The following is a 22,594-nucleotide window of genomic DNA, read 5'->3' as shown; positions in this document are numbered from 1 at the left end:
TTTCTGAGACTGTCATAGACTACAGGGACTTTTGAAGTTGGACTAAATACATTTTGCATTATGCTTCTTGTTAAAAGCTTATGGGGTCTGGGAGTGGGATGTGGTGTATTGAATGCAATTGGCCCCCATAATCTCATGGGAAGTGGCCCTATTAGGAGGTGTGGCTTTGTTGCAGTGGGTATGGCCTTGTTGGAAGAAGTGTGTCCCCATGGGAGTTGGCTTTGAGGTTTCTTATGCACAGAATACAACTGAGTTAGCAGTCAGATTTCTATTGCCTGCCTATCAAGATGTAAGAACTCTCAGCATCAGCACCATATGAGTCTGCAGGCTGCCATGCTCCCTGTCATGATAATAATGGACTAAGCCTCTGAAACTTTAAGAAGCCACCAAATTAAATATTGTCTTTATAAGAGCTGCCATGGTCATGGTGTCTCTTCACAACAATAAAAAATAGTACCCTAACTAAGACACAAAGTAATGCTTGTTTTGTACATAAAACACTGTTACATAAAGCCATGATTTGAGCATGCTTGGACTTAAAACATATTTAAATTTAACATATGCATTATAATGGTTTTTAGTCCTTGGCCACCCAACCACTGATGACCCACCAAGTCACTCTATTTAGAATGTTCTAGATAGTATATGTTTATAAGGTTCCTTTACTCATGTCCCATTTTTGAGTGAGTTCATCTCTAAAACTACTTACTCACATGCTCTCTACATTTTATCTCCACAGATAAAGATAATTTAGCTTAAGTGATACTTGAAATACCATTTTCTTTTGTCTGCTCTGATCCATAGAGACCACTTTACATGCCCACGTTGAACGTCAGTACACTATTCAAATTGAAGGCCTCTGCCTTCAAATTCACCCAATTCTTCCATATTCTGTAGTCCATCAACTGCAGAGTCCTAATGCAACAAGCAGAAACAGCGACTTCTTAGTCTCTTACTATAAGGGGCTGTGCATTAACCAGGACAGTCCCTTGAGATTTACACTAGAAAAATAAAATCTTATTTCCTGTCCAGATGTTTCTGCTACAAACACAATCCAAAGCAAGCAGTGGGGACCATAGCCAGTTGTCTCAATCATATTCCTTCTGATGGATATAGTCTTTTCCTTTATATAAACCTTAGCAACTCTGGTAACATTTCTCACAATATCAGTTGGCATGTGTCTTTGTTTCTCTAACAAAGGAGAGAAAAGAAATTGAAGTTGTCATTAAGTAAGACACAGTAAAATACAAACACACACACACACACACACACACACACACAAAACACTTTCCAAAGATGCGTTTCTTCAGCCATTCACGATCAGAAATAATTTTTGACACATGATTTTGTGAGATATCCATTAACTGGTATATGAGAATTAATAGAAATCTAGAGCTTAAAACTAGATGTGTTAAATAAGTGTATTTTTGTCAGTTTCCAATAATTTAGACACTCACACAGCCAGGTATTTGAATAAGACACATCATATGGCTTTGTTCTTAATGACAACAGTTAAAAAGTCTTGCATTGGCAATTTACTCCTCTATCCAGAGAGTGCAGTTAATTGTTCTAAGAGTGGTTTATATATAGCCTAGCCTTCAAATGGGCTTAATTTTAAATTGGCAGGGTGACTTAACACCTGCAAAAACTTGACTGTTTCTCATAGTTTGGGAATATAGGAAGCAGTTTCTCACCAGGTAGCATATGCCTAAGGAATTATTCTTGTATGCTTTGATTATTATTCAAATCCAGAAGGTAGACTATATTATTACAAACAAATTTACTAAACAACTTTTGGGGAAATTGTGACTTTCACAAAGTAGCCCCATGTTGGACAGGATGTTTATTTAAGACATTTGCTTGAATAACCATGAGATACACTGAACAGAATTTCAGAATGGCCCACTCTTAAATTTATCATCTTGTGATTCACATAACATTTGCCAACTTGAAAATGCAATGTTTATTTTTATCAAGATAATTTATTACAGGAAACTATTTTCTTACTTTGAACAGCATGAACAGAAAACATTCAACTTCATAGTAATCTTACTTCATGCTTATTTGGAAAGATTAGATCATGCAATATGGAGATATGTAGGCAATCTAATTCTACAATGCATGATGTAATAAAGTATTAACTAGCCGCAGTCTCAATTCATCAAAGCAAACTGTATTAAATGATTTGCTTTGTACTTCTGTGATATTTTTCTTTCCATTCTGTTATCTGTGGTTTGGATATAGTTTGATTATAGTCACAAAATTTTCAGATGTAAAAATGCAAACCTCAGTGTAAAGTATTAACAATTAACTCATTAATGTGTCAGCTTACTATATATATGATATTTATGAGTGGGGCCACTGGGAAATGATAGGGTTAGATAAAGCCATCATTTGAACTCTCTGTAATTAAATTCTATGACTGTGTAAGGAGGGGAAAAGAAAAGAAGCCAAACTAACTCTGATGCTCTAAGCTACCTATGGATTCTGCCTACAGGAAACCATTACCAGCTATGGGTGCACGAACCACTAGGACCCTGATCTAAAAAGAATCGCTTTTCTTCTCCAAGTTACCTAGACTAAAATATTTCATTATAATAATGCAAAAGTATCCTAGAACATTTGACAAAAACAATATTATCATCATAAAGCTTCATGTCAGAACATGAGTTCTTTGAAAGCAAGAGACTTGCCTACTTTGTTCAGACCTATGTTCAGAATGCTTGAAATATAACTTGGTTTATCAGAGAGCTATTTAGTGAGTGAGGGAATTAAAAGCAAAGTTCCAAATATTTTGTCTAGAGTTTTCAACTGTATGTTCATGAATGCATAAAAATAGAGTTCTGTGTGTGTTTCTGTGTATTTATTACAACTTCACTTTCATATTTTGACTAGAGATATGCAAAACCTGAAGTTTTCATAAGAATTGCTGAGTTGATAATCTGAGATGATGAATTCTGAGACACTTCCTTCATTCCCTACTTGTACCTTTCTGGAGTTCTCGTCAGTTCTCATGATTTAGTCAACAGCTACTCCATGGCTTCAAAGACCAAGCCTGGGCCTGGGAATAGGAAGAAAAAGGCAAGCAAGTTTACCCCATATGGACTTTAACCAACAGTTTACTAAGAAGTAAAACTAATGATTTTATCTAAAGTGTTAAATAAAAAAAGGAAAACCTCAGTTTTCGTCACTGCAATATTTTAATGTTCTAGATTTTGAAATAACAAGGTAAGAGATGTTTGAATCCTAGTTCATCTGTTTTACAGTTAGTGTTCACCCTTTAGTGAGACAGTGACGAGAAGACAGAAGCCACAGCTAGAAATCAACACAGGTTTGTTTAATTCGAATCGAGCTGCTTAGTTAGATAAGGATCCAGACTGCAAAGACCTCCTGTGCTATGTTGATTTGAATGTAGAAAATGCATGCACAGATCATAAATTAATGCCTGGAAACTGCCCACGAACTTCTGCCAGCAACAGCTAATTTGCAACAATGGGGGCTTCATGAAAATGACAGTTTCAGCCAGCACGGGGAGGCAAGCAGAGCCATTTGGGAGGATGGAGAGGAGCGGTGCCTGCCAATTGATGTTGGCAGGAGACTGTCAACCCACCAAGTGCCAGGATTCATCAGCATATTTCCTGTTATGAGCACAGACATTGTCTCTAAAAACACGAGCCTTGAGAGGGCAATGTGGCTGCAGACTGCAGAGGGTAGCATTTCAGCAGGTGGATGGCACAGGCATTTAGAACAGTTGTGGCAACTGGGAAATAGGAAGAGAAAGGAACCAGCCAGAGACAGAAAGTGGGGAGGAGCCAAAAGAGCTAGTGCTGCAGTCTTAGGACTTCCCTAATTATAAGAGTAATGGATGTTCAGCACAAGAAGACGAAAACAGTAAATATTGTGACTGAACGCAACAGATGAGACAGGGAAATATGATATATGGAGGGAGCACTACCCCTAAGCAGTACCAAAAAAACTCAGAAATAGTTTTCAATGGCATGTTTAGGTTAATAATTTAAGCAAAACTATGTTGAATGAGTATCGCTTCATACTGATATAATGTATCCCAATGAAATTAATAATTTATCATGTTACAAAAACTATTATTTTGATGTCATAATAATTCCACCAAACTACTCAAATTACTATCAAGACATTCTGTTTATGCTTCGCCTTACGCAAATTACCCATCAATGAGTGAGTACATACTGTGTTTGTCTGTCTGAGTCTGGGTTACCTCACTCAGGAAGGCTTTTTTCTAGTTCCATCCATTTGCCTGCAAATTTCAAGATGTCATTTTTTTTTAATCACTGAGTAATACTCCATAGTGTAAATGTACCACATTTTCTTTATCCATTCTTCAGGTGAGGGCTATCTAGGTTGTTTCCAGGTTCTGGCTATTACAAATAATGCTGTTATGAACATAGTTGAGAAAATGTCTTTGTGTTATGATTGTGCATCCTTTGAGTATATGCCTAAGAGTGATATTGTTGGGTTTTGAGGTAGATTGATTCCCAATTTTCTGAGAAACACCCATACTGCTTTCCAAAATGCCTGTACAAGTTTGCACTTCCACCAGCAATGGAGGAGTGCTTCCCTTACTCCAAATCCTTTCCAGCATAAGCTATCATCAGTATTTATGATATTAGCCACTCTGAGAGTTTTATAATAGTATATCAGAGTCATTTTGATTTGCATTTCCCTTATTGCCAAGGATGTTGAGCAATTACTTAAATGTCTTTCTGCCTTTTGAGTTTCTTCTGTTGAGAATTCTCTTCTTAGATCTGTACCCCAGAGAAGATAGGTAAAAAGGAGGACGCTGAGAGGAACACACATGTGTGTATGTTTGTGTGTGTGGGGGGGGGGGATTGGAAATAGTTAAGATCTCCCTGGTAGACTGGAAGGGAAAATAGAAAGGAGAGGATGGTGGATGGGAACTCGAGGGTTGCAGATGCTTTAGTTTGGGAACAGACACAAAAGGAAAACAATGAAAGAGGGAACCATCATAGGATTAGGGAAAAACTTGGTGGTGGGGAAATTTGCAGGATCCACAAGAATGACCACAGCTAAGGCTCCTAGCAAAAATGGAGATGGTGCCTGAACTGGTCTTTCTCTACAGTCAGATGAGAGACTACCCTAATTGTCATCATAGAAGCTACATCAGTTACTGATGGAAGCAGATGCAGTGACCCACAGCCATGCACTCCTGGATTTCAGTTGAAGAGAGGGAGGCGGGATCATATGAACAAGAGGGGGAGGTCAAGAACCTGATAGGGGAAATCACAAAGATAGCTGACCCCAGCCAGGAGGAGCTCAGGGACTTTGGAGTAATGGCTAGGGAACTTGTCTGTAATCAATGAGGCTATCTAAATGTGGGTGACAGTTATGTGGCTTAATCTGATGGTGGAGCTACCAGTGGGATCAAGAATTATCCTGATTGCATGAAACTGCTTTTTGGAGCCTGTTTCCTAGTGTGGGAGACCTTGCTCAACCTTCATATGAGGGGGAGGGGCTTTGTCCTCCCTCAACTTTGTATGCCATCCTTCCTTGACTCCCCCTTACGATGGAGGCCTTACACACTATAAGTGGATGAGGGCTGGGACTGGGGATAGGGGAGCAGGAGAAGGGGAGGGAAAGGGAACTGGGGTTGGTATGTAAAATGAAAAAAAATTAATTAAAAAAGGAAATAAACAAAAAAGCCATTTTGTTAACTTGCAATATTGTATATAATGTGGACAGGGTAATACAAATAAATATCTGAACAACAATCTTTCCATTTGCTTTGTCTTCAACTCTCCATTGGAGTGGATTGCTTCCTTCTTATTTTCATTTATTTTTAATGTGAGCTCATCATCATCTACTTTTTGTGTGAAGGAGTAGGGAAAACTTGACTTGAAAAGAATTAGTTGTTTCTTTGAGTGTTTTTTTTTTCTCCTATGGGATTCAAAATGACCTGGAACAAAACCCTTTGCTCTAGGAAGAGTTTCATGTGTCTCTCTAGGGTGTCTCTGAGAGCTTCAACAACTTGGTCAGATTTCTTTGTGCTGTTAGCATTGCTGCTTGAGGGTCTCTCAAAACTTTCTGAACTCTCAACTTGTAATATCAACTGATGAATTTCTGCTTATGATTTAGCTGTTTATTCAGGCTCTCATGGAGAAGATATACCTCTCTTCCACTGCCCTGAACCAAGGGGATGGGTCTCTAGTTTTCAGGGGGAATCTTTGCCAACCAATTATCTTTAAGGGGTGGGACCAAGTCAGGGTGTGGCATTCTAGGATCCAGAGGTGCCCTCTTTCTGTGTGGTTCCCTCGCAGCACAGTTGAGCTTGGACTTCTCGTTCCTGTTTCATGAGTTTTCCCCTTATAATAAATAAAAATATAATTGTTTTATCCTTTACCTAGTCCGGTTATTTTTCGTATCGAGCTAACTTCTACATAGTTTCAAATTCACAGCTCATTGGTTGGTACATCCAGCAACGGCCAGGTCTGTAGGAGCATTTCTTTTCAGGCCCATGGTCAGCTGGGCATTAAAGTTCCAGGCTCTTTTCCCTAGCATCTAGGCCAATCTCCAGTGGCTTCCTGATGTGTCTGCTTGTGGTCTCCATCTTCATTTGAGGGAGCCCTTTTGTTTGATATATACAGATACAAATTAATTTTGTAAACCTTTGACATACATGTATTTTATGAATAGTTAGATACCTCAGTTACTAACTAAATGGAACTGGATTTTTTTTAAAAAAATTCACTTTTGGATGTGAGTTAAAAACAACTTGTTTATATTTAAGAAGTATGATTAAAAACTCTATTTAATACTCTGTCTTTTCCATAACTACTCTGAGTTGCCCTGCTTTTATTAATATTTTTAAATGATTTCCAAATCCTTGGAGGGTGATCCTGCATGAAAGTGTTTTTCAAGATAATTTCTAAACAAAGTAAATATTTCCACAAAGGAAAACACAGACATAATAAGCTCATTATGTGATAATTATTTGAACACTCAATAAATCACCACATGAAACCTAGTTAGCACTCCCAAATTCTCAGCAAACATATGTTTTTAGTAATTGGATTTTATTAAATTTCTTAGAAAAAGAGGTGTTCCTTAAATCTACTCAGAATCTCTTATAAACTGTTAAATCAAGAAAACTCTTAAGGGGAATTTATCATATTATTAAGTGTCATGACAAAATACTTAGTTTCTGCCCCTTAATTATATCAGTTCAATTTTCTGATTACATTAGTAGCTAGTGACAGAATTAATGTAATGCAGAACAGTCTGCAATCATACTGAAAACTAACTGGCAAAATATAGCCTTCATCACCAAAAAGTTACTTGTGCAGCAGAATGAGAAAGATTGACTTGGTATATTTCATGAAATTCCCTTTGATCTGTTCAAATCATATTTGATCATAAAGCATAGTATGTGTTTAAAAATTTACCATGCCAACTGGAGCAAATGACAAGTTATTTGACTTAGATACCATAATTTTAAACTCTTTAACAAATTGTCTGAAATTGAACCATATGTAAGCTTTTAAAAAAATACTATTACCCAGCAGTTAAAACCATACTTAGATTTTGGTATGATAAAGTAGAAAGAATCTAACAGTAGAAATGAAAAGAAATGAATGAAAAATACTTGAGATGAAAATTATTACACTATATCCCTGATCCACGCAAAGATGTTTTGGTCCATGACAAACCAAACATATAGAAAGGGTCCTATGAAATATTCTTACCTCGTGCTGTCCTAGCCTTTGTAGTTGACATAAATACACTATTGGACCACACCATAGTGTCACTGAATAGTGCACTGCTCAGAATAATTTCTATGTAAACGGACTCTATTATTATTGCCTTTACTTATTATTTACTTTACTGTCTTCATTAACATTCGACAAGCATACAAAGAAACAGCGTGTTTCTGTTGTACTCACTCTTGTCTTCAGTGTTTGGTACCTTTTATTTTCGCCTTTGTAGTAGGTTGTGATAATGCTATATGCAAGTTTTGAATTGCATTGTTTTACTAACTCATTGCATAGAACAGTTTTCACATGCTAAGTTATCACCTGTACATTCTCTCCATTAAAAAAAAAAAACCTATTCATGGTTTTCCCTTGATTTCATTTTGCATTAATCTCTCTCTATCTATGTAACCTACTTGTTCTTTTCTAATAATAATTTCTGTGTAAAAATTTCTTAGGTCAATGTTTCTACCACTTCCCTCTTATTCCTTTCTCCCTTTCTTCTTTTACTGTATCCATTCTTTCCAATCCCATTCCTACTTTTGTGTCTTTTTGTTTTTGTGACCCACTGTGTCGGATTAGGGTTGCATGCATGAGGGGTCACATACTTGTACTTCGAAACACATTGGGACATGACACAAGATTTTAAAAAGACATTATAATTTCAGATTCAGAATGTACAATGAATAAAATATAATGTCCAAAGAAAATGCTTTCCAGCATGAAATACTATAGTGTATGTTGTTGTCATTATCAGTACCAGAGTCTATTTTATCATGTAGGTTGTGACAAGCATCACGATCAAAATTCCTTCACTCTGGTTATCACATTCATTATCACCATTACTAGAGGAAGAGATAATTTATGTAGAAGAAACCGAGCAGTCATTTCTCAAGAATACGTGTTAAGTCCTGGCTCCCCTATTACTAACTATATATAATAATATTAAGCTATGTCTGCTTACTCTCTGATCCATTTGATTGCTGGAAAACTGTGAAAACTGTTATTGCAAAATCACAGTGTTAGAAGAAACAATATGAAAAAATACATTACACAATATTTTGAAAATATGATATATATCTTCATGCAAAAATAAAATAAATAGGAATGAGTCCATTGGTATGCCCACAACTTAATTCATGTTGGAACATCCAGTAGGAGGAAAAACTCTTTCATTTTTCCCAGTGTAATCGCTCTGAAGTGAAACTCCACTTAGCATTTTAAACACTAATGGTCTTGGTTCCTCCTGATTACAACCCCAGCACATTTGGCACATGCATTGTTCTATCTCTGTGGACAAGCCGTATTTGGACAATGCTGTTACTTGCTTCATCAGTAGCTGTAAGCCTTTTATGTCTGTCCTTATTTGGCTGATTTATCCCCCACCTGGAGTACTCATTATGCACATTTTCAGGAAATGTTCCTGAGTGGCAAACTTTCTAAGTCTTCGCATCTATCATAATTGACTGGTGTTGACATGGTACCTGATGTGCAATATTGCTGCATAAGTATTCACCCAAAGGAACACATAATTAACAAAAAATGAAAAACAAAGAAAACTCCCTTTCATTTACTTCAGTCTTACAGACTTGGGGATTGGATCCCTGCTTCTGCATGGCTCTTCCATTGCTCCTAGTGTGATACTGGCATTTTATGCAGCTACTTCAGTGAACATTAATTCAATTTATTTTTAATAGTTTTTATTGAGCTATACTTTTTTTCAGATCCCCTCCCTTTCTTCCCCCTACCATTCTACCATCTCCAGTAACCCCATGCTCCCAGTTTACTCAGGAAATCTTGTCATTCTCTCCTTCCTAGGAAGAGCCATGTATGTCTCTTTTTGTTGTCTAGGAACCTAGGCATGAATTCAATTTATATAATTAAAACAATGCAGTGTCTTAGTTGATAGTCACATCCCAAGTGTTCAACAACTTTAAGTGTCTAAAAGAAACCAGGAGAGGCCATATAGATGCTGTATTTCCAACATGATAGCACTTTTCACTGAGTAGCATTGACTTAAGTTCTCTGGAATTATCTCATATCCCACAGACATAAACTCTGAGCTGATCCAAGCTCAATAATACTTTTACAAAGCTTAGGCTCTCTGGCTTTTTCTAGGCATCTTGTCACCCTCTACAATGGACACCTCTTTTGAATTATGTGCAGACTGACTGAGCAATGCTTTTTAAAGCAAAAGTTTAAGTTGCTCTTCTGATTCAGTTGCTCACCACTATTCATACTTTCAAATCAAGGCACTGTATAGAAACAGATAAAGAAGATAAAGAAGATACCAACCTTAATCTAAAACTAAGTAGAATAAATTTAATGTTTATAACTTCTGATAAGACAAGACTAAGATTCATAAGATCATAAATTTTCATGTGCTTGACTCGCTATGTTTACACTCGCTTCTTGTGATATTTTTCAATAATAAAACTTACGTTTGTTTATTCTTGATTTCTTATGATTTTTTTATGCTTACGAAATGTACTTCCAAGGAAAAATCATTAAATTTAAATTCACAGAAGTATATATTGGAGTTACTGTCAAAATCAATGATATGCTTCCTTCCTGGAAGAACCAAAGAGCACATATTGTGATGTTTTAAATAAAGAATGACTTTTAACACAATTTAGGAGAACGGCAGTATAAAAACAATTGCATTTTCAACCATAGATGTACACTGCCACCAGCATCCTGCAAAACTGAATAAATGAAAGAAAAATAAAGTTCCCTTCATGTCATCAAGTTGAGACCATGAGTCCAGATAAAATAAACATCTTAATCTTTATATATTGGTTGTATGGTTGCAGAGCTTAATGGCATAAGGAATTACATGAAGAAAGCATGTTACAGAACTGTAAAGAAAAGTTTAAAAAAATTGGCCAGAAAGGAGTCATTAGTTCCTGAACAGCTTCCATTTTTTCTCAGTGGCTACTATTACCATCACTATTGAACAGAAAGAATATAGAGTTATGAACATTAAGACTGAAAAATTAAATACGTAAAATAACTTGTTAAACAATGCTTCCTGGGGCTGGAGAGATGGCCTAGTGGGTAAAAAATGCTTGATATATGAGCACAGAGACCTAAGATGGAAGGTTTAGCACCCACAAAAAAAAAATAAATAAGTAAACAAAAGTCAGCGTAAGGTTAGTATCCCTGTAACTTCAGCTTGGTGGAGAGAGACAGAGAGATCTGGGTTGCTCGCTGTCTACCCAAACAGCAAGCTTCCAGTTCAGTGAGAGTCACTGTCCGGGGACAGTAGCCCAGAATGAGCACAATGTGACTCACACCTGCATACTCACGTGAACACCCTCTACTCGTTATTACACACAAATGCTCCGTGTAAAAGTGATGCATCCTGGAGATAGCCAGCTAAGGAGTTACACCCCGGTGACCAAAGATCAAATTTGTGAGTATGGAGGATATACTGGCAGCTTTCCAAATTTATTATTACTAGTCTTGGTTTTTAGCATTCTGATGGTAGAACTTGTCTGTCAGGACTTCTGAGTCATGTTATAGAAATACAAGCTTATAAAATGTGAACTACTCTTAGGTTGCATTTCTATAGATTTTCTTTTTTATTGATTTTATTGAGCTCTATATTTTTCTCTGCTCCCCTCCGTTCCTCTCCCCTCCCCTTCAACCCTCTCCCTTGGTCCTCATGCTCCCAATTTACTCAGGAGATTTTGTCTTTTTCTACTTCCTAGGAAGATTAGATCCATTCATGTCTCTCTTAAGGTACTCATTGTTATCTACATTCACTGGGATTCTGAATTGTAGGTTGGTTTTCTTTTCTTTATGTCTAAAATTCACTTATGAATGAGTACATATGATGTTTGTCTTCTTGGGTCTCGGTTACCTATTTCATAACTGAAGAAAATATAAAAAGCCTACTTATCAATGTGAATATTACATATGTGTGATAAAAATTTATTCTGAGACAGTCATAAGGCATCGAAGGAACACAGGCATGGTTTTGCAACCGCTTCTCAAGATTTTATGTTTTGTGTGTGTCTATTTCATTCTTCGAGTTATTTTCTTGGCATAATGCTACACAAGCATTTCATCTTTCTGTGGGTCCATCTCTGGACTCCGTTTAATGCAAATAGCTATTTCCTCACTGTAGACTTTAACTTAAAAAACTATGAGTTTTTAAGGTAAACATATCTCACTGAAAGTTCTAGGTATTCATGGTGCATTATACTACCATATTCCTGGCATCTCCAACCCATAAAAGACAACCTATGTATTATAATAAAATATGAATCACAGCTGATTGATTAAAACTCAATCATACTATTATTGTCTAGTTAGTAATAGAGATAGCTGTCTTATACACACATGATTAATTTTATTTTCTTCTGATAAGTAGCCTTCTTCTCAAAACACTTAGTCACATGCTGTGTGATTTTCATTAAAATAAATTACTTTCTATGAGAAAAGCCCCCTAGTGGAAAACCTAGACCATATGCTTTTCTGTGATTTCTCTTCATTACAGTACAAATATTGTTAAGAAAACTATGTGTGTGGATATTTGTATTGAAGTAAATATTATTACTTAGCAAAATCCCAAGGATTTATATGGTGTCTTGGTTTTCTTATAACTATCCAACTAACCACATATCCAACTAACCACATATGGGATATATGACAATTATTTCCTGTTTGTGGTCTTTTTTTATATTCTTGCAATGTTTCAGAAGTGATGAAGGATTCTTAAAAGAAATCCCACACTAGTTCAGAACTGACAACAATAGACAGTTATTTATTTAGGGGTAGACTCACAAATCAGAATCCTTTGCTGGAACGGAGAACAGCAACCAAATCCTGCAGCCAGAAAGAGGCCGGATGCACACTTTACATCAGCATAAATAATATAAGACACCATGCCCCAGTGAGCAGGTAACTTAAAGGTTACTGGCTGTGGGATTTCCTATAGCAACAAAGCTCTGCATGGAAAATAGAACATATTCTCAAATAAATGTAAGCAGTCACTCACCTCATTGGGTCAAATAGGAACAGATATATCTCCTAGAAGCACTTAATGCTTATTATTGTACAAGTTACCTGTGATAATTAATAAAGTTTTAATCAAGCCAGACTGCCATTGTTATGTTGCTGTGAACACCAGGAGAGATGTCGTACTCTACAGGGATGCCAGCATTGTTAACAGGTGCTGTATAGTTACATAACATAAAACGTAATGATGTCTCAACACCAGTAATTCTGCTTGTGGTCAATATTCCTCATGGATGCACTGCTGGTGTGTTGATGTTTAAAGCCAAGATGAAAGTATGGGAGCTGAGTAGAGGCTTGTTAGGATGAATTCCTGAGTACTTAGTTGCTAATGGTTAGTGGTGACCATTTCAAAGACTGTGCATACTGAAGTTATGTAGAGAAATACTTTATGATTCAGCCACTTCGTAAAAATCAGTAACTAGAATTCATATTTACACTTATGGATAGTATCTCCACTATGCTGCCTGTTCCACTAACGAAACAGAGAAAAAGGTTTGTTCCTGTGTTATTACATTATTAAACAATGGAGCATGAGCCTGCTCACTGGTCTTTCTCGGGTCTCAGAGTGCAGTGGCTTCTGTGTGTTCCTCACCTGGCTCCAGTGATCACACAATGCAATTGAACCTCTCAGATTCTGCAGTGGATCCCTTCTTCCTTCCAGGATTTCACACTCAGGTCAACTTCACCTCCATTTATCTTATAAGAATTGTTTATCTTGCCACTCTTTCAATAAACATAGAAAGCGTTATTAAAAACTTGCTCTAAATATTACAAAACAAAAATTATTCATTCTTATAATCTACAAAATAATTATCTGGTCACCTCCACAGGTGAACAAATGAAAGAAACATCAAAAGTTCCTCCTTCCCTGCCTTTTCATGTTTCTTTTATCTCCCCAAATCATCTCCAAATGAGTTTACTTTCACACCTGTTAGAAGATGCTGCTATGACAATACATTTGCAAAATTCAAAACCTACTGCCTGGAACTATGATGCTGTTGGTCTTTTGACAGTTTCAGTGCGATTCACACAGCTTTCAAGTCCACTGGTTCAGTCTTAGGTGCAATCTCTCACTTATTTTATTTTTAAATTTGGGTTCTTTCAACTGACTTTTATTTCTCAAATTGTTTTCTCAGTTTTGTTTGTCTTTCCATTTGATATGTAAATAAAAAGTCTTATTTTTGTAGTTCTAAACCCCTTACTTGCTAAGAAATTTTTTTTTTCTGGAAAACCAACCTTATTTAGAACAATGACTTGAAGAAATATCTATATATTTCTAACAAGTGTTTCCATACCTACTCTATCCCTTCCCTTAAAGGAAACTATCCATATTACACTCACCAAAGAATTTAATATTATTTCAGGCCGTGCTCTTGTCTTTATCGCCATACATGTAGGTATTGCCTACTCAGTTGCTCAAATACCAGGATTCCTTATTTATGTCCTACTGATACATATTTATAGAGTACAATGAGGTACTTTTATTCTTATGTTTATATACAAATGTATACCATGAGTGGTGATTAACTGTATAATTAACATATTCATCACCTTGATGTTTCACCGCTCCCTTAGGGTAAGGACATGATTTGAATGTGACAAGTCCCTTACAGACACATGTGTGTGTTTGACTATCTGGTTCCAGGAGGTGACACTGAAAGCTGTCGAACTCTTACCAAATGGGGTAGGGGGTCTGAGCATTGGGTCCCTGGGATTCAGAACTTGAGGTTTAACAAAACCCTACATGCATCTGACCTCCGTACCTCTCAGCTTCCTCATCTTGCTGAGACAGTAAGCAAGCCTCTTCACATGCCTGCTGCCACAGCTGCAAACCACTTCTGCAGCGTGCTCTCTGACATGATGGATTGCACCCTCAAAGCATGAACCCAAATAAATCTTAATAAAACTCCATTAAGTTGTTTCTCATCAGGTATTCAGTTGCAGTGTGAGAAAAGTAATGAGTGCAGATAAGTACAATCAAAGGTTTTCCTTTCCCTTTCTGGGGCATGTGCATTATTGTTAATTATATTTTACCTCGCAGGACCAGAATGTGACATTACTCATTTTGTCAATGTATACAATTTTATCAATTTATTTCCAACTTATTGGAAATGGGCTTTAAAATCCTCTATATATGAGTGTGATCAAGTAGTATTGGTTGTTCTGCTTCTGGAGAAGACCTCTAAGTAATCCTTAGTTATATAAGAATATATGTGTATCACTAATAGTTAGAGAAGTTCAAGTCAAATACCATTATTCTAGGTTCTTCTCTTTCTCTATACTACAGCACTTACTCCGCTAGCAAATTCTGTCATCATTTCTAAATGTCTTTTCTTTTTTATTAATTACTTTTTTATTGATTTTATTGAGCTATACATTTTTCTGTGCTCCCCTCCGTTCCTCTCCCCTCCCTTCCCCTTCTACCCTCTTCCATGATCCCCACACTCCAATTTACTCAGATGTCTTTTCTAAATTTATTCATTTTATGTTTACGAGACTTTTGCCTGCAGGTATGACTGTAGTCACATGAATACCTGGCGCCCAAAGAGTCCAGAAGAGGGTACCAGATTTCCTGGAATGGGAGTTACAAACAGGTATAAGTTGCTATGTGGGTGCTGGGAACAAGCCCACTCCTCTGGAAGACCAGCCAGTGGAAGAGCAGGTTCTGAAAGAGAGCCATTTCTCCATCTCACAAATGTCTTTTGAAATAGGCAATTATTTTCATTTATTCTTTGGAATTTTATACATATTTTAATATAGTTTAATTACATTCAACCCCTTCATGTACCCCCCTTTCCCTTCACCATCCTTTTATAATAACCTACAAAGTATGATTCCCGTTGTCAGTTCACTCCATCCACGGGAATGTTGTCTATCAGTGATCACACAGCTAAAGAAAGCTGACTGTCCTCCCTCTGCAGCCATTAGCTGTCCATAGTTCCTCAGCTTCAGCAGAGGCTCATGAGACCTCCTCTGCCCACAGTAAAATGTCTATCTGTTTTATATAGTACAGGTCTTGTGCTGACAAAATGTTGCCTTAAAATATTGGTGCTTTTTTTTTTTTTTTTTTTTTTTTTGCTCAACTCTTTGCTTAACAAGCAGAGTGCTTTTTTGAAAAATAAAAACTGAACCCAGACTATACTCATGCTCCTGTTTAAACACCTGTGTTCTTTCTTAATACAAAGATTTGTGAGGATTATTTCATTTTGGTTTTGGTTTTCGGCTTTTGGTTCCTGGTATTGGGTCAAACCCTGTTGTTGTAGAAATTGCCTTTGTTGTAGATAGTAGCCTTTAAATTAACTGCCTACTTGGGCATGGCCTCTTTAACTATATATGCTAATGTAAAGCACACTCCAGCCTCTTTTCCGGCTGTGGGATTCAGTTGCTGTTCCTTGTTCCAACAGAGGATTGTGATTTGTGAGTCTATCCCTAAATAAATAAACCTCTATTGTAGTCAATTCTGAGTTAGTGTGGGATTTCTTTTAAGTCTTTCTTCATCAGGTGCCCCACATGGATCCAAACTTCATACCTACCAGGTGGATCCGCTTAAAGGCCTAAACGGTTCACAGCCCAGAAAGTCTCCCACCTCCACCCGCTTGACTTGCTTTTGAAACCCCCACCAGAGCAGAGCTAACTGCATGTGGCGACTTGGAAATTTCCCAAGTACGTTTGCACACACACACACACACACCCTTCTCCATCCCACTAACGCATTCCCTGCCATGTTCCCTGCCATGTGGCGACTTGCAGAACTTCCGGTTTATACTCCTGGCTCCTGAGTTCTGGGCTTCCTGCTCCATGAACGGAATTGATTTAATTGCTTTTAATTTGTCAAGCAAAGCATGTTTCTCAGTATTTAATCAGCATTAAGGCTGGAAACCCTAAGTGGCTCATGATTGTTCCCAGCACCAGGTTGCGCTGCTAGTCACAACTAGTGACATCTGCTGGACAATAAAGATGATTACACCTAAAACAATTTACCGGACCTCATACCAGGTAAATATTTTATTAATTGATAAATCAATAAACTTGAAAGTTATATAGTGATAAACAACATTACCATAGGAAATTTTAGTAACCTTTTTGCTAATACAATAGATTGTATTCTGCAAGGCTTATATGGTTATGGTCATACATCTATTTATTGGATATTGGGACTCAGCTTTTTTTCTTCATATTATATCCTTGAGAAAACGGATTGAAAACATAGCCAAGAATGAGGAACTTTTAGAAATAATACAGTCTTTACAGACTAATAATGAACAGCTAGCTGACAGGATTAATACCATCAAAAATCAAACTTTACCTGAAAAATTAATACTATTGAAAAGGATAGCATTAATTTGATAGACAAAAATGAATCCATGTCAAAGGATACTGAGAAATTGTCGGAAATAATTCATAGTGTTGAATTTGACAATCAAAATTTATTTAAAAATTATGATAGGTTAGCAGATAGAGTATCTCTACAGGATGGCAATCTGCACACTTTCAAAATAATGTCCCAGGATGAGGTGTTATCTTTAAAGAAAAAGCTTCAGATCCTTGGAATCAGACGTGTGCAGAATGAGGACCAGAGGATAGGTGCCTCAATGAAATCACTATGTGTGTGTGTGTGTGTGTGTGTGTGTGTGTGTGTGTGTGTGTGTACATATATACATTATATATACATATATATAAGTATAAATATATATATATATATATATATATGCCAAGAGATTCAGGCTTTACAAAAGACAGTAGTAAAAAGATTTGAAACAATTGAAGAAATTATTGGAGTTGATGAGCATGGAAAGAAGGATAGGATTCAACTTCACCAGTAGCTCTCAGAGATAACTTATCCAGGGTTTTAGATTCCTATCCTGTAATCTACGCTGACAAAGCATCAAGTTCTAAAGGCTCAAAAGGATCCAAAGAAGGTAGATGGATACCTATAGGAATGAAAGATCTAAAAGAAATTAAGCAAGCAATTGTAACTTACGGCTTGCATTTTGCATTTGTTAGGGCGATGGTAAAGACATGAGCTTCTAGCATTAAAGCCACACAACATGACTGGTTTCACTTAGTTTCAGCAGTCCTGGATGATGGGCCTCACTGATGTCAGACAAGAGGATAAAATTTTAGAACAACAGGTAAAAACAAAAGAACTTGGTGAGGGGATGTGTATGCTGACCCACAGGCTCAAGCTCTTTACAATGAACAAAACTTGACTCTAAGCCACAAAGCAGCCTTCAATGCTTAGGACAGGATTCAAGAACTAGTAAAAACAAATTGAATCATATACCAGGGTTAAACAGGGCCAGAGAGAACCCTTTAGGAACTTTTTTTTTACAAAGATTAACTAAGGATGTACAAATAGGAGTACCAGACCCAGATGCTAGATGAGTACTTAATGAATCTGTCTTTTGAAATTGCCAACTTAGAATGCAAAATGATACTTGGGCTTTTAAAGGTTAGATCAGCAGCTATGGATGAATAGATCCTGCATACAAAGAAGATTGAGACATTGGACTATAATACTGAATCTTGGGTAGGAGAAGCAATTTCCAAAGGAATGAGGAGACATCAAAATGCCAAATGTTTTAATTGTGCTAGAACAGGGCATCAGAGAAGGGATAGGATAATTATTGAAACATTTATTACATGTTTCTTACTTGATATTGTTTATGTTAGCTATAATTCTAATTTTTATACCTAATATTTGTTCTTATTATATATAACTTTGCATTAGACTTTGAACTTTTTTATTTAAACAAAATGGGAATGTTCTGTAGGAATTCCTATTGTCAGTAGCCTTTAAGTTACCTGCCTGCTTGGGTGTAGCCTCTTATTATATATATATATATATATATATATATATATATATATATATATATATATTATGTATGTATATATGCCAATGTAAAGCGTGATTATGGCCTCTTTTCTGACTGCGGGGTTTGGTTAATGTTCCCTGTTCTAGCAGAGGATTGTGATCTGTGAGTCTACCTCTAAAGGAATAACCCTCTATTATACTCAATTCTGAGCTGGTGTGAGATTTCTTTTTAGCATCTGTCTCCACCCTATACTATTGGCTCTATTTTGACCCTACCACATAAAAAGTACTGATACTACCTCCTCCACAATTCCTTTCTCTCTTGTTCACTCTGCAATACATATGCACTTTACCCCACATTTCCATTCACACGGGGGCACAGTGTAGACCATTACTCCTTCCCAAAAGGCTATCCTTTCTTCTTAAAATGTTGTTCCCATGAAAAATAACTGGTCTGGTGTTTCTTCAGGAACACAACAGAGGCCATATTTCATTCTTAGTCAAAATTTCTTTCGTGGAGAAAGGCCTTCTAATCACCTGAGCAAAGACTAAAATGAGCTAGTTGTGGTTGTAATAGCTATAATCCTAGAACCAAGGGCATTGATGTAAGATGATCCTGTATTTGAAACCAGCCTGAATCATTTCTCAAGGCTTTGTCTTCCAAACAGTTAAACACAAAATAAATCCACAGCCAATTTGTTAGAAATGCGTCCTCAGTAAGCTCTATCTACAGATATTCCAAAGGTTGTAGTCCAGGCCTGTAACAGTGAATCTGGGGCAGTGTTCAAGATTCAGACCATAATAGACTAAGTTGTTGACCAGAAAAAAGAGTCAGCTAAGAAGAAAATGCAAGGAATTTGCCACCAAATGCTTTAGTTCCCTCCCAGGTCACAGGCCTTTTTTGTGCTCTGCATTTTTTAAGGAAAACCAGCATTAGGAAAAAATTATTAATTTTGTCCATTAAACACATGAACATTTGTGGATATTTTGTTAGAGAGATGGTGGCTTCCTTCTTCTCTATTTTTGTTTTACAGTGGGCAGTACTTCCTAAGGGACAGTGCTTTAGCTGGCATGAGGACCTTCAGAATGGTCTGGTGTTTGACATACTCTCGTAGGTTTTCCTGAAGCAGCGCCTCTAACAACCCTAGGCTGTCTCAAATTCCCGGCAATAGGATTGTTTACCTTTATACCAAGAAGGTTAGGAGAGCACCAAAATCTGCATGCTGTGAATGCCCAGGCAGATTTCCAGGGGTTCAAGCTATAAGACCTAAAATCCTCATGAGATTGTTTGAAACAAAGAAACCCAAAAGCACGGGTATGGGTACGATTTGGGATTAAGATAAAGACCTGAGAACTATTTAAAAAAATAATAACAAAAGAATGAAGGCACTAAGAAGCTTCCTTAACTGGGGTAAGAATTCAGAAAAGTTGTAAGAGCATCCTGATGTATATGGAAAATGTACACAACTGATCAGAGAAGCAGATGACAAATCTGTTGACTGGTGGTTTACTTTAACAGTGCAGGGTAGAATGAAGATAGAAGATCAATCCACAGGATTTCTCAAGATGGAAATCAGATATGGGAAAGACCATAAAGGATACAATAAAATGAAATTATAAGCCAGTTGTTTGGGAAACCAAAACCAATGTGATGTGCAATTCAAATTCTCCCATAGAGCCCCCATTGGTACCAAGAGTACTTCTGGAATGATCACGAAGACAGGGAGATGACATAAGAAAAAGGACAGTTAAAAGCCTGTAAAAACAAAATAGCTTTCTTATTTCTCTACAGGTACTAATTGCACTACTGTTCTGCATGACAGCTAACCATTTGGTGCGGGATCTGTGGACTTCAGGACAAATGAGTTATTTGGGATCTATAGGCAGCAGTCTAAGCACACTTGGTCACTTTATGTGTCTAGAATGCTACCCTATTCCCAGAACCTCTCATGCATAGCCAGAAGCCCTAGAAACCATAACTTCACTTTCCAAGGGATCTTGCTAACCAAGGAAGAAAGATCTAAGACCCAACTTTGGACAAATAGCAGCTAAATACCACAGCCATATTACTCCACAGTAAGGCTTACAGTGTGTAGGAGCTATCCACGCATTTACAGATTCTAATCTGCTTTTTAATTTCCCACTCTTAAATGGAAATAATAATTGAAGAGATAGGAAACAAAACAAATGAAAAGGTAGATTAATTGAGGGTCAACAAATAAAAGACTGCACTGACAGACTTACCTTGAAAATAAAACAATATACTGAGAAAGATAAGAGAAAATATTGGATCCAGGAGAAAAGGATATTGTTCTTTCTAAGAGTGTATTTTCTTGGAAATTAAAAATTATAAGAGAATGAAGAAATCAATAAAAATACTTATAAGATAAATTTGAGATTTTTATTATTTCAGTATGAAAAGAAATACTAACTCCACTTGCTGTTTCAGCTGAAACAAAAATAAGAATGGCCCACATAAGCTAGGTTTAGAGCTGGTGAGGTCACTCAGGACTGATGAGCCCATCCCAGTCTTCTGGGTCCTTGAGGTCAGTTCCAATCTCTTACTGTTGATGACTCCCAACTCCTGTAACACCAGCTCTGGAGGATCTGACACTCTCCTGACCTCTGTGAGCACTCCCACATCCACACATACGATGCAAGGTACACACCTGTACACAGAGCACACACTCACACAAACACACACAGACAGGGGCATAGACATGTTCACACACACAATCTGAAAACTACGAGCAAACAGCCTACACATTTGTCTATCACATGTCTATATTGATAATGGATTTTTAAAAGTAAATTTAACCAAGGAAGGATAAGGCAGGAGAGAGTGGAATTCAGATGTGCACCAACAGAAGAAAGGAATAGCAATAGTGGGGATCCCGGCAAGCTCCTGGGCATGGCACAGAAGCAGGTTGTCTCAGAATGCAAAGGGCAGGCAAGTCCTTAAAACAAGGTAAGATGCAACAACATCTTAGAAAAGCCGGGTGGTTATTTACTTAAACTGACAGAGTACACAGAAAAATTAGGCATCTCAAAACCAAATGAAATGAGAATAGAAGGCATGCCACTGAGTGGATGCTGAGAGAATAGACCAAAAATGGTTTCTAATATCCTCTGGTGAGTAAATAATAAAGCTCAAAAAGCGGGACTGCCAAGAAGCAACAATACTACCGTTCCACTGTAGGAAGCCAGCCCTATGTCCTGTAGTCATCTTCATCAGATTACCCTTTTGCCTGCAATAGCATCCTGGCTCCATCTAAAGCTTCAGAGGCAACAAAATCTTTAAGGCACTTAAACAAGCAGCTTGGCTTTTAGTGCTTGAACAATTTTCATTTTTTTAAAAAACCATGCTGTTGAACACACTAATGGTTTTGGAGAAAGGCCAGCAACATTCTGGTTGGTCACTGTCTTATCATCTAGCTTAGAATATGAACCACTTCCTTCTTCAAGAATGATCCCCTCTCAGAATCCATCCCCAGACATATGTCTGTCTCTAGATCTCCCAATGAATTACACATTGTGCAATTCTACATCTGACTTTGTTTAAATCCTTTAGAAATCTTTACCACAGACTCCTGTACACCAGGACTGGGTTTTCCACAAACAGCTACCATAGGATGGAAGCTAAATACTGAAATAGTCACCTTCAAGAAAGTCACCACCTAATGGAAATATAAAATTCTGCAGAAAGAAAGTAGAAAAGAAATATTGACTTTTTAAAGTAGCTTATATTAAATATTTAGTAGTTATAAATGTGGTGAGTTTGGAATACATCCCATTACTCAGATTAAGAGATAAAATATTACCATTAACTATAAATGTCTGTCCTTTCTTAGCACAGAATAGTGTCCGACCCATTCATACCCTCTCACTTTCCTTCAGAAGTGTTAAAAGTCTTGTCTGGAGTTTTTCTGGATGGGTAGAAATGGGAGCGTATCACTAACTAGTATGTTTTACATAGTAAGTAAGTAGTAAGTTCTACATGATTGTATCT

This window comes from Arvicola amphibius, chromosome 11 (genome assembly GCF_903992535.2).
Source record: "Arvicola amphibius chromosome 11, mArvAmp1.2, whole genome shotgun sequence".
Taxonomy (NCBI): domain Eukaryota; kingdom Metazoa; phylum Chordata; class Mammalia; order Rodentia; family Cricetidae; genus Arvicola; species Arvicola amphibius.
Note: the sequence above shows the minus strand (reverse complement) of the source record.